Source organism: Neophocaena asiaeorientalis, unplaced genomic scaffold, assembly GCF_003031525.2.
Source record: "Neophocaena asiaeorientalis asiaeorientalis breed wild unplaced genomic scaffold, Neophocaena_asiaeorientalis_V1.1 scaffold648, whole genome shotgun sequence".
NCBI lineage: Eukaryota > Metazoa > Chordata > Mammalia > Artiodactyla > Phocoenidae > Neophocaena > Neophocaena asiaeorientalis.
This window is the reverse complement of record NW_020172781.1, coordinates 1,561,812-1,575,531: the sequence shown is the minus strand read 5'-3', so window position 1 is coordinate 1,575,531 and position 13,720 is coordinate 1,561,812. Positions and strand designations below refer to the sequence as shown.

The 13,720-nt window shown below is 54.3% G+C and overlaps 1 protein-coding gene across 2 annotated transcripts in view; it reads right to left on the bottom strand.

Moving 5' to 3' along the window:
• RBM19 (RNA binding motif protein 19) overlaps positions 1-13,720 on the bottom strand; it is a 122,303-nt gene that overhangs the window by 34,441 nt on the left and 74,142 nt on the right. The window lies entirely within an intron of this gene.

Sequence of the window (13,720 nt, the reverse complement as noted above, 5' to 3'; positions counted from 1 at the left end):
TTCTCACCCGCTAACCCTTTCCAGTTAGAAGAGAGGAGTGCCCGCAGATGCACATGGGGGGTACGTGTGCACAGCCACGTGCACGAACACTCGTGTCGGTGTCGGCTCCCCACTGGCCAGCACGTGTCCTGGGGGCCTGGGTGGCCTTCTCCCTCCGGCCTGGCCATCACGCCAGCAGGGAGGGAACCATCAGACTGGGGATGCCATTCCTCCCAGGGGTGAGGGGCTGGGGTGAATGAATATTCAGCAAGGGGGATGCAGCCCCGTGCACGCGTGGCTGGGCTGGGGAGGCACTGGCCAGGCCAGGGCCCCGGACTCGGGGTTAGCACGGACTCCCCACGGACCCCCACGAATCTGACTGAGTAAACGGGGTGAGTCCCTTCTCCCAGATCTGGGACCTGGGATGGTTCTTCAGCGCTTGGCACTTGAATGCCACACAGCCACGCCCTCTAAACCCCACTCCTGCCTCAGGGTTTTGATATCTGCGAAGCCAAAGTCAGGCAAAGCTGACTCTGCAGGAGAAAAGTCAGGTGTTCCCCCCTGCATCCAACAGGGATCAAACAGGTAAACACGGCCTCCAACCATCTCCCCAGTGCCCCCTCTCCCCCTGGATAAACCTTTGAGAAATTCCCGGACAAAAGGATCGGGCCTCCCTTGCTTTCCTCTCTCACTCCCCCACCCCCAGCCCATCCTCAGGTCCATCTCTCAAACATACACGCACAAATTGCTGCTGATAAATACTTAATGTGCGCGGCATGTATTATTTTATCTGAAAATCTGCACACACTTGTGGGCACCCGGGCACACACACCTACACAAGATGGTGCAGGATGCCTCGGGGCCAGAGACCGACTGGGCAAAAGGCACAGTAAAGGCCGTAAGCTCTCGTGAAATGATCTAAGCTAAATCTGCGGAGTTAACCCGCAGCCCTGCCGGCATGACCAGGCATCTGCCAGCCCAATTTCTGGAGGCAGGACGGTGTGTAAATGCGGCATTATGAAGCCTCAAAATGAATCTGCACGTCTCCTCGGCACTCTCCCCGGCAGCTCCGCTCCCTCTCCTGGCGCCTCTCCGAGCAGGCCACGGAAACTGGGCTGCTGGCTCCACGGCCAGCCTCCCGGGAGGGGAGGGGCTGCAGAGGATGGGCAGTGGAGGCCTGTCAGTCATCCCAGCCCCCGGCTGAGGCTCGTGGCCCACCTGGAGCGGCCCAGAGGCTGGGCAGGTGGGGACCAACACGAAGGTGAGGTGGGAGAACCCAGCAGAATCCTGCCCACAAACCCTGCTTTATTCTGCCACCTAAAGGCCGACACGCCCCACGACAGACACGCTGCGTCTTTTTCCAGCGAAGCCCCGCAGCCTGTGTCAAGGCTGGCCTTGGACACGGAGGGCAGGGGACGCACATATTTTCTGGCAGGCTCCTTTGGGTAAACATAAATGGTGCTTTGGCACCAAGTTCTTCAGAGAGTCACGGGGACTGTGGGGACAGTGTATCTGACGGATTCAGACCTGGTCTCAGGAGGCTGAAGGGCACAGGGAGGCCTTGCCGAGCACCCGCTGTGTGTCTGGGTCATGCTGGATGCTGGACAGACACAGCCACAGACAACCTATGGGGTGGGCCGGTCTCTCTGCCTGACTCTCCACCCCTGGCCCAGCCTCCAGGCTCTCAGGCCTCGGCTTCCGGCAGCCTTGGCTGACCTGCTCTGGGTGGGGGTGGATGTGCCCCCAGCGGTCAGGGCCCACTGTGCTTGAGGGCGCTGCGGTGTGGACGCCTGGGTAACGCTCTGCCTTCCCCTGGGGCTGGAATTCAGCTCTGCGAGAGTGGAAACCACATCTATCTTGCCCATCACGGGATCCGCAGCAAGGTGCCCCAGGCCTGGCTCAGAGTGGACGCCTGGAGGTAGTTTTGGACCGAAGAAACAGCAGCCCTGGAAGGTGGACACGACCAGTGGGATGTCGCACCTACGCTCCGAGGGTGGTGATGAGGATTCCACGAACCAGGCCACGGGGTACATATGAAGAGCACAAATGTTAATTACTATTGGTCTCACCGACCCCATTTTCAGATGAGGAAACTGAGGCTCAGGGAGGTAGCGGTTCTTGCGAGTAGGTGGCAGGGCCAGAGTGTGAACCTGGGAGTGTCTGATGCGAAGCCGGAGGAGCTCTCCGTGCTGTTTCACCCGCTTCAGTTATCTGGAGGGGACCAGCCACTTTCCCGAGCGGGGCTTTCATTCTGAGGCTTGGCCCTGTCTGGCAATGAAGAAGGAAGGCCGTGTACGGGGACGGCTAGGATTGCGCTGTGCAGGCTCTGAGGGGTCCAGTGACTTCCCCGAGATCCCAGGGCAAGGGAGGCCGACTCAGACCCAGTCCCTCCTGCCTGCACTGGGTGCAAACCCCCGCCTCTGCCCACGGGGGCTCTAACTTCCCGTCCCCTGATCCTGCCCAGTTCTTCTTAGCCGTGGCTCATTTCTGGGGACCTCACCCGTGTGTGTAGGCAAGAGAGACCGAGAGAGGGAGAGACTGGTGAAGTTAATTCCTCCTTCTCTGCAGCACACTGCAAGCTGTGGACGCTCTACGCATGGTAAGCAGCTGAGGGTCCGGAGAAAGGCGAGGAAAATAATTAAAAGGTGGAGAAAAAAAGCTGACGAGAGAAGCTAAAGGAGCCATGCTTACGTGGCCTGGAGAAGTGGCATTTGGGAGCTTGGCAGGGAAAAGCCAGGACAGAGGGGCATCCTCGATCCACGAGGGAGTGAGGGTGGGGACCAGGGAGCTGGGGGGCCGTGGGGGAGGTCACTGCCCGTCTGGGGTGTCCAGACAGACATCTGCATGGCCAAGGAAATGCTGTGTCCCAAGACCCTAGGAGCTTAAAAAATCCCACCATTCCTCACGACACGAGAGAGTGAGGTCTTCCAGAGCAGCTGGAAGATTAGGGTTAGATCTTAGAACGAACTTCCCGATTCCCGTGAAGCCCCGGAATGAATGGCTGGAGCTTCAAGACCGTCACTGCGGCTGTCACCCCAGTGGCCAATGACAGAGTGCCTGTGGCGTGCTAGGCCTTTTAAATATACCGTTTCTAGGTACAACAATTGTGGGGTAAGAGTCACTGCCTCCTATTTTTACAGATGAGAAAACCAAGGGCTGAAGAGGCCAAGTGACCTGCCCAAGCCCCACGGCCCAGGACTCGAAACTCAGGCGAGCTTTCCCTCCCAGCTCAGGAAGGATGGCTTCAGTTGCTTGTGTAACTACTGTGTGGGAGAAAATAAAGCCGATACTAATGATCTCAGAGAGATATCAAAAGAGAATTAAAAAGAAAAAAAAAGGTAAAAAAGGCTGGAGCGGGGGAATCGATGAAGAACCTTTAGCTCCTTGGAGATAAGCGATATATAAATACCAGCCATTATTAAAGTTCTCATCTGACAGCAAAGCCCACGCAGCCATTTTTAAGAGCGGCTTTTGCAGGAAGTTCTGCGCGTCTCCTGGGAGAAGAGGCCTGGGCATGGCTGGGCAGGGCCACCAGGGACCGGAGAGGGAGGAAGATGACAGGGCACCCAGGAACCAACCCCGCCCCCCCAACCCCCGCCAGCCCAGACTCTACCACTTGGGAAGGAGACACGGATGCTCCCCACTGTGTAGATAATAGAAACCACAAAATAGCAATTACTGTATCAGAAGCTGTGAATAAAGAGGACATACGGGGCTTTTAAACATGGCCCTCCTTCCCTCCCCCACTATGCTCACACTTCAGTAACAAACTCACACCTCACTTTTCCAATTATTTCATTCACCTCGGGTTCACCAATTACTCCTCCACGCCGCAGCCCCACCCCGCTCCGCCGCGCCAGGAGCACGTGACTGGTGGGGATCCGTGGGTGTTTGACAACTGGAGTTTGTTGTCACATTTTTAATTTCTTTCGAGGTGCAGTGGGGGTGGGAGGGGGAAGAGAAGGAGGAGGTGGGGAGGGCGCACCAAGGTGTGGAGCGAGGCAAGCCAATTATGCCTGGGCCTCGTAAACAAGTCCAGGCACGCAAATCGCGTTGGCACACAGGCCTGATCGCAGACACAGTACGTGTGTGTGTGTGTGTGTCTTGCGTGCGTGAGGGGATCCCCTCCCCTGGCACCCTCTGACTGGACCTGCCACAGCCCTGGATGGCAGCGGCTCAGTGTCGGGGGTGGGGGTTGGCTCTGCTACTGAAAGGGATGAACCATCCTCTCTCTCCTCCTCGACTGAAGTGATGGGATGGGGTGGGGTGCAGTGGGGACAAGGAAGTGTGGGGGACAGAGAGAGCCCTCCAGAGATGTCGAACCTGATGATTTTGCAGCTGTGCTGATGCCTGGGTTCGGGGGTTTAATGGGCAGGCTGGGAGGGCGGCCCAACCTTCTAGCCCGCACGCTGACACCAAGGAGGGGTCGGGCACACCCCCAGGAGCCTAGGCCCCCCTGCTCCCTGGACACAAGTCCTTATCACTCTCCTATTTGGATCCGCTGGAGGAAGCAGAGTCCCAGCAGAAGTGCTGAGTCACGTGGGGAAGTCTGTTGGCCTGACTTCTCTACACCTGCACTCAAGGCACTGCTGAGGGGAAAGAAAAAATGATTAAACGAGATAAAGGGGTGGTTTCGTGATGAGAATAAACTGCAGGCTTCTTTCTGTTCCTTCTGGAGTAAGAAAAAAGGGCTAAATCTCTTGGCATCAAAAAGCCTTTCCAGTATACCACCACCAATTTTCTAACACACACACACACACACACACACACACACACACACACACACACGTAATACCATTATTCCCCCTGTCCTTCTCAGTGCCATGTGCCCCGCGGTGTGTTAAATATTGGCTATACATGATCTTACAACAGCCTTATGACCTAGGCACTGCTATTCCCATTTTATAGATGGAGAAAACTGAGGCTCAAAGAAGTTATGTCATTACCTACGACAGGGGTGAAGTGACTTGTCCAAGGCCCCACGGGTGGTAATGAGCCAAGCTGGACTCCAAGTGGGCAGTTTGTCCCTGAACTTGTGCTTTGCTCACTGGAAGTTTGTGTGGTCTGTCTTGTCTATTAATAATTGGCCAAAGGGATCTGTGTGCAAGGTGCTTGGGGGAGGCAACGGTGGGCCAGACATCAGCTTTGTCTTTAGGGACCCTTGGCTGGTAGTAGGGAAGAGCTATAGGCAGGCAGTGAGCCCCCTGCTGCCCCACAGACAAAAGAGGACTCTGGGGTCAACCCCTGCATCTCAGCTGCTTAGGGTCCACAGCTGGGGGCTTCTGATCCCCGCTCACTGCTCTCTCTTCCACGCCCACATCCACCATGAACTCACGGGGTAGTTCCCACGGGGTGAATGAACGTGGCAGGTTGGCAGCCGCTCTGCCTGGTATCCCGTCTCGTGTTCCCCTTTCCTTACTGAGTCGCCGTGTGGCTACGGGCCCCAGCTGAAGCAGGGTGGAGGGACAGACAGGCTGAATGGACACCTAGGGACAAACCCACCCCTCCGTCGACGACAGGTGGTTTCTGCAGTGGAGGGAGGCTGGGCCACAGGACCCATCATCCAAACCTTCCGCTCCTGGAATGTATACAGAGCGAAAGCTTTGGTCAAAGCTGCCTCGTCCAATCCTCCAGCCTCACAAACGGGGAAACGGAGGCCAATCCAACCACACTGGCTTTCCTCCTGTTCGTGAAGCCACCGAACTTAGGCCAGGACCTATGACCTTGCTCTTCCCATAACCCATAACTCTCCACGCCTAGCCGTTCCCACCACAGACCCTCCTGTCATTCAATCTCAGCTCGAATGCCACCTTCTCAAGGAGGCCTTCCACTGCCACCTTATTTAACGTCGCTTCCCCGCGCCACCAGCCACGCTGTCACATCTGAGCACCGTCTGGGATGGCTTGTTTACTTATTTGTCTTTCCCTCCCCCTTCTAGAGACACAAAGAACACTCTAAGATGGCAGAGGCTAGTCTCTGTTGTGTCTGCAGAACCTAGGCCTGCGCCTAGCCCACAGAAAACACTCTATAAACATTCATGAAAACACGCACTTGACATTGACCGAGTCCTCCCTAAGCGCCAGGTCTCCGTCCTTCACCCGAATCATCTCACACAATGCATACGCTATTGCGATGGCACCGGCACGTCCAGGGCCGGAACACCCAGTCCTTCTGTCCTCAGGACACTCTCTCATGTTCTACATCCACACACTATTACAAGGAGTGTTTGGCCCCCAGGGGCTCCTTCCAAAGTACCTGCATCGATTCCTTCAATTGCAGGCAGTGAGCCAGCAAAAAGGGGGCCGGCTGGATTACTCACCAAGGAACTAGCGCCGAGACAACGGGGTTCAGAATCCTGCCCTGCTGCGTAGGAGAGAAAAGACATCGTTCCCTCCAGACAGCCCTGGCTGAGCTGCAGACAGGAGCGGGGAGTCTCAGCGAGGCTCCACCTGTGGCAGCTGCTCCCCCAGAAGGTTACGCAAGTGAGCTGTGTATTGACCCTGGATCGCACCTCTACTCCAACTGGGGGGGCGTGGGGAGGGGGCAGTGGCTTTGGGAGCCGTTTCATGGAGGTATATTTAAGCTCAGAGTTTCTTCCTCTTTTGTTCTCTCTCACTTTTTAAAGAGTACCGATTAGATTGAACTTTTCCAATTACGCACTGCTCATCACGGTGAGAACTGGATGTAGAAAGGTTACCTTATCACCACTGGTGCACTATTCCTTTCATTTTTGCCTCTTGGAGGCTGAAGAATGGCCTGGTTTCCACGAAAGGGAGAGAGGAGGTGTGGAGGACAGCGCTTAGCTTTTCTCAATAGCCTTTCATAGGGTCCTCTGCAGGCAAGCGTAACCCTCTTGTTTTCTAGATGAGGAGTCCCGAGGATAAGCAGTTCAGTGTTATCTCTGAATCAGAGTCTGGGCCCGAGTTCCAGGTAGAGCCCAGAATCGCCTGAGAGACTCTGGTGGAGGGGACCTGGCACTGGAAAACAGAGGCTTCCTGTAGTGGCTCTGCCCTCACCTGCCGTGTGACCCTGGATGAGTCATTTCCAGGCTGGACTGATAAGAGAGAGAGGACAAGAGAGGAGGAAGCTGTATAAAAACATCTTGAGACGTGCCAGAGCCAGGATAATGCAGGGAACAGTCCCCAAGTAAAGACCTCTGGGGCCAGACAGATGATAGGAGGGAACCAAGAGAGCTGGGGCCAAATTGGCAGAAATGCCCCCAGCTCTGGGTGATTCTTGGACCTGTAGCATCAGTGTCATCCAGGAGCTTGTCAGAAATGCAGTCTCAGCCCACTCTCCTCTTTCTGAATCGGAAGCTCTGGGGGAGACCCAGCAGTCCAGGTGGTAACAAGCTCACCTGTAACAGGCGAGGGTGATCCTGCCCCAGGTTGAGGACCACTGTTCCACCAGAGCAGGCAGGGACCCCTCAGGCCCAGCCTGAACAGCCAGCTAGGCCCAGGACTGGCAGATCTTTCTTCTAAAGAAAGCCCTGCAATCCATTCTTTTAAGAAACGGGATTTTAAATATTGGTACCAAAGTCAAAACATTTTCAACACTGTATTGCCAAAGATACCAGATGCCCCGTCTTTAGCACCTGCACATGTAAGTTCCGTTCTGATTCACTTCTAAGAGATCAGAAGGGCTGGTCTACTTCCAAAGTGACGGAATTTCCTTCCCTCCTTATTACCCCAGATTGGGGCCCTGCCCTCTCCCTCCTGGCCCCCTGCAGCCTGTCGGCCCCCTTGGTGGTCTATGTTCACGTAATGTGGGATTCTAAGCTCCTTGAGGACAGAGAGGGTTTTCCCATCACATTTGCCCTGCAGCGTCTAACCAGGCGTGGACACCTTCGTGGCTGGCTACACGTGCACTGAATGAATCGCCCCTCACCATTCTCCAGGACCCAGCCCCAGACACGAAGCATGGCAGGAATTTCAATGTGCCTTGCCATTCGGGTATTATGGATCCTGCATTCACTTGGCGACTATTTCCTGACCATGTCCCAGGTGTGGGCACCGCGCTCTGTGCTGGGAAAGAACGGCAGGCCAGATGCGCCCGGGCCTCCATGGGGCACAGCCTCTTTCTTGTTGATTATAAGCCAGTGGTTTTCGTTTTTCAATCCCCTAGGGTTGGTGCACATCCTCAGTAAAACAGTTCTGAGCGTTCATCTCCAATATATGTACACTTTTAATTTATAAGTGACGTGCATATGTACTGCTGTTTCACTGTATATGTTCATCCTTATTTAAAACATTTAAAAGAATGAGATAAAACAGAAATTGTAATGATTTCCTACTGCTTCCCCAACTGACAGTCGGAGGCACTTTTTAGAGTCCCACCACACACAACGGATCAGGCATTGTCCTAAGTATATTTCATGTGTAACCTCATGCCGTCCTCAGCAGTCCTGTGAGGCATGGATCACGCACCCATTTACATATGGGGAAACTGAGGCTCCAGCTGCTTAAGGGATTGGTCAAAACTCAAACCTAGGCCTGAAGAAATTCTAAAGCCTCTGCACTAGAAGGCGGCCATCTGTGCACGGTTGCAGGGCTTCAGAAGAACTGAAGGCTGAACACTGCCTGCTGAATCTGAGTATACGCCTCCGGCAGATCACGTCAGAAAAAAAATTTTTGAAATCAGAGGTAACTTTTAAAAAACAACATTTCTCAAACTTGTCCTGAAAGATGCTACTTGGTATTCTGTGTAAAAAGCATTCTGAAATTAAATGGATTTGGGAGAGACCTGCCTAAACAGACTTCAGTAAGCTTCTCCGCTGCAGACCTTGTCAGTCCCTTTAAGATATTTGATGCAGGGAGGATTTATCTGGAACAGCGAGAGAGAAGACACAGCGTTTCTCAAACTCATCCAGCCATTGAACCCCGAACCCCTTCTCCCCTCAAACAAGAAAACCTATCAGCACCTCCTAAGACACTGTTATTCCACGGAACACAGTTGGAAAATACAATCTGGAAGAGAAAAAGAAGACAGTCACACACCTCAAGGGGAAAGGCCTTTGCCTTGAACACTCAGGTGAAACCTCGAATTCGCCAGGGACCACACAAAGTGGGGAAATGCTGCAGGAGTCTAGTTTTGACAGTGAGGGGTCAAGTCACACATTACTGAAAGAACCTAAGTTTGGAGTCAGATGTGAGTTCAGATCCCAGCCCTGCACCTGACGTCACCTTTCTGAGGCTCAGTTCTGTCACCTGTAAAATGGGCATAATCAGCCCACCGTACAAGGCTGCTGATGCCATGGTTCCTGGCATGTACTGGGAAAGAAGAAAGGGAAGTTGTTATCAGGAATGCCCTTGTCCTTTACACGGATCTGTACTGGCGCCAAGCGAGGGACACCTTCTGAGCCCTTACGATGTGTCAAGTCGAAGCTGACAAGGACCGGGTTGGGCTGGGCTGCCTCTCCTGGGGGCACCCCAGGGGTTTCCAGCAAAGAGATCTGGTAAGAGGGCCAGATGTGATTTTGTGATTCTTGGAGCCCTGAGAAAAGAAGCAGTTCTCCATCTTATCCATGTGTCCTACTAGTGTTGCAAGATAATTAGAAGAAATCGTCCCCAAGGAGGCCTCGTGTTCCCTCTTCCTTTCGGGAGACGCAACCTCTGGCCTGGGGCGTGCATTCCGGTTGGCTCCACGCCTCTGCCAGGGTAAGTTAATAGAATACACAGTGGATGCTCTCCGCCACCTTTTCCCTCTCTGGTCTCAAGTACAGCTAATCCCGTTACAAGAAAATAAAGTGGATAATTCAGGCTAATGAAATCGTTACAAGAATGTGGCCAGCCAGAGGTGGACCTTCAGAACGAATTTAACACCCTTTGGTGTTATTCTCATTACAGGAAATGTTTGAGAGGAAGGAAAAAAAAATTAGAAAGAAAGAAAGAAAAAAAAAACCTCTCCCAAACCCAGCCTCTTCCTGGTGGGCTTAAATCTGATTAAAGAATTAATCTGCCACATATCTTGCTTCTTGCAATTATCTCCGCGGTACCCAATATCGCCATAGTAACTCCAGAAAATATGAGAGGAGGTGGAGAGAATCCAGGAAGTCCACAGGCAGGGTTAAACTTGTCTATAACTTGATACCTTTTGCCCTGCGCAACGCTGCTGCCACTCAGAGAAGGGCCACTCCCGGGCCCCCACTTAAGCACCACACTCGGGGCCCTCTGATACTGGATTAGGTTGTACATCCCTGAGGTCTCTATGAGGCAGGAGAGGGTGGGGTTAGCTCCCATGCAAAACGGGGCAGGTAGCTAGACCCTCCGTCCAGGGTGGGCACGGGGTGCTGGGCAGGGAGATACCCCTCGCCACTGGTCCACACCCCTCATGCCGCCCGCTGCCAGGTCACGGCCAGGCCTCCTGAGAAGGCTGAATGAAGGGTGGCCCCTCTACTTCTCAGCCCTCACCACCTCCACTCAGTGGCTGCCCCCTCCTCTGCCACATCTACGCATACACAGAAAGGGCCCCTTCAATGTCATTTTTTTTTTTTGCCATGCCGCATGGCATGTGGGATCTTAGGTTCCCAACCAGGGATCGAACCCGCGCCCCCTGCATTGGAAGCGCCGAGTCTTAACCACTGGATCGCCAGGGAAGTCCCTCAGTGTCATTTCTTTTGGATCCATTTTACCGCTCAGAACTCTAAGGAGGACTGCATGTCATGAACCCAGAGTATCTCCGGTTGATTCTCATCAGGCCCACACCATTCTCCCAAACTAACGTGGCCTGTTCTACATCTCAAGCTAAGGGCACAAGTCTTTCAGTGATCTAAGTGGCCCTAACTGGAGACTGTGGAGGGCAGGTGGACGGGCATAAGGAGGACGTGAAGGCAAAAGGAGAAGCCAGGTCTTTCAAATATGGGGAGAACTTCCGCTGAGCTTGTAAGGTTCTGAAGGGATCTTAAGGGGCACACGTGGATAGGCAGAAAGTTCTGGTCGCCGGGGGTTTAGAAACTCTCCACTGATGGTCCCCCTATTATAAGTGCCAAGCAGCAGCCCACAGCCACCAACACTGCCTTCCACTTCTGATTCATCAAGAGGAAGACATCCCACGGAGATTGGAGATGGACCACAGAGCAGCTCGGGGCTGTCAGGGTGCAGCAACGCGCATGCCTGCATCACGGCCGCAGGGCCCCGTCTCTTCCCATCTCTCTGGAGAAGCACGAGGAGGCAACTCAACATCCAGACAAGTCTCTGGTGTCCCGGCAGCATCTCTAGGAAAAGGGGTGGGATGGTGGCAGCAGCCCCCTGTATGGGTTCGGGAACCAGAGCACGAATGGGATGCGAGCCAATGCCACCACTTAGGGGCCAAGGACAGAGACTCGGGGAGCAGGGGGCTCAGAGCACACAGCAAGTCACATGTCAGCAACGCCATGCAGCTCCTGCGGCCTGAACAAGGAGATGCTGTGCGCATTCGTCCTACAGAGAATCCAGAAGGAAGAAAAGAACCCCCCGGGCAAAACAGAATGACACCAGGAAGCCCATGCACTAAACTTCTGCCTGTCACCCATGGGAAAACCCTTGACCCTGCCCCCTCCCACTGAAAGCCTATTTAACTTTTACTTTACAAACTTGTTTAATTTCTTGTCCCAGAGCAGCTGAGAAGGGCAAAGGGGTTAATAGGGACAGGTTCCTAAAAGGCCTCAAGAAGGGAGGGCTGACGGTCACAGATTAGACCAGGACCACGCGCACTTCCTCTGTAAAGGGTCAGATAGTAAATATTTTTGGCTTTGCAGCTACTCAGCTTTGCCACTGCAGCGTGCAAGCAGCCAGACAACACGCAAACGAGCAGGCATGGCTGCATGCCAATGAAACTTCATTTACAAAGACGGGGCTGGCGTGTGAGCCTTAGTTTGCTGACCCCTACACTAGTCCAAAACACCAAAACGTGCTATTAAAGTAACTGGACAAGCACAGCAGCCCGGGGCTACCAGGTGCAGGGCAAACAGCAGACGCACCTACGCAGCCCCGATCTGCCCCGTGTGGTGCGGCCTGGGCTCAGCATCACTGAGGCAAACATACAGACCCATAAGCCTGGTCGCTGCCCCGCAAAGGGGCAGAGGGACAGACTGCCGGGCTGGAGGATGCCGAAGGCTTCCCACCTGGTCTGCCGACCTGCACCGGCCTTGCATTTGCCATCACCTGACTCACTCCACCCCCTGGGCGTCATCGACGTTAGGTCCTGCTGTGCATTTTGTTCTCTGCGTGTGGTCCTTCTTCCTTGCTGGGCTGCTGAGTGGCCAGTGCCCAGGATGGGGCTAACAGTGCCTGGCGCGCAGTAGGTGCTCAGCACAAACCGCATGTGGTCCCTCTTACGACCCAGGTCCTCAATTTCGGAAACAGGAAACAGAGAGTGGGGAGGGGACCAGGTACGTGATGCCTTGTCGGATGCTCGAACTCACTGCTCAGAGCAAGGCCCGGGGCGTCTGTCTGAGCTCAAAGGGCTGTGTCCAGGGCTGTCTGACCATGGACGTGGAGTTCCCCGACTTCCTCCTTCGCTGTGCTACGTCCCCATGCCACACGGAGTAACTTCTGCCTGCCAGCCTACTCCTCAGGTTCTCGCTGGAGCCCGCCAGCCACTGGGAAGCCGTCAGGCAAATGATGGAGGAAACAGAAAAAGAGGCCAAGGAGATGTTGACAGATATAGAAGGCAGCTTCCAAAGAGCTCAGCATTCTAGAAGCTTCTGACACCTGACGTTAGGAAGAACACTCCAGACCCCCACAGCATTAGAAAGCTCTCCACCCCCTTGGCAAGAGTCCCGAGCATCCATCTAGCCCTACTCATGGCTGGAAAGAGGCAGGGAGTGCAGTCACCGAGTCTCCCCAGGAGGCCCCAGACCGACAAGTCACAGTTGGGAGGGGACCACTTTTCTGGTCCAGCGGGGCTCAGACTGGAGTGTGCCTCAGATAACCAGCCTCAGCATCGGAGCTTGCGAAGAAAGCCAGCCTGTCGTCACCAGGGGATGACAGCTGACACACCCTTGCAGAAGATGCGAGAGGTAAACCCACAGCGTGGGCCTTCGATGGAAGGCCCTGGAGGCCCTTCCAGGGGCCTGTGGGAGACGGAGTGGAGGACGGTAATTCACGCTGGTGAGCCTGCCAGCGCCAAGGGGAGGGGAGGCGCTCACTCCGGCTGGGACAGATATGATTTTTAAAAGCCTGGGAAAGAAAACAACAATAAAACAACCTGAGCTCAGGCTGGCTGGCGAGTTTTCAGAGACAGGGAGAGGTGGAAAATGGATTTGTGAGGGAGAACCATTTGTTAGGGGCCAAATAAACCAATATGGAGCTCGATTCAATTACAGGAGGGAAGAGGAATTTAGTTGAGAAGAGGAAGATGGGCCAGATAGCTCGGAGCTTTGTGACCACCTGGAGGGGTGGGATAGGGAGGGTGGGAGGGAGACGCAAGAGGGAGGGGATACGGGGATATATGCACATGTATAGCTGATTCACTTTGTTATAAAGCAGAAACTAACATGCCATTGTAAAGCAACTGTACTCCAATAAAGATGTTTAAAGAAAAAAAGGAATCTGACGGGACATCAGGGGCCAAGAGCCAAAGGGGCCTGACTTGGGCTCTGCATGGTCTGGAGTCTGGGACAGAGAGAAATGGGCTCCGGAAGGCTGGTTCCAGCGGCCCCGGGAGGAGAGGGTTTGAGTCTGAGGTGTGTGGACGTGAGAGCCATGATGGGTCCCACCGTGGGGCATATTGGTGTGCGCAGGTGTGTGTGTGTGGGCTCTTT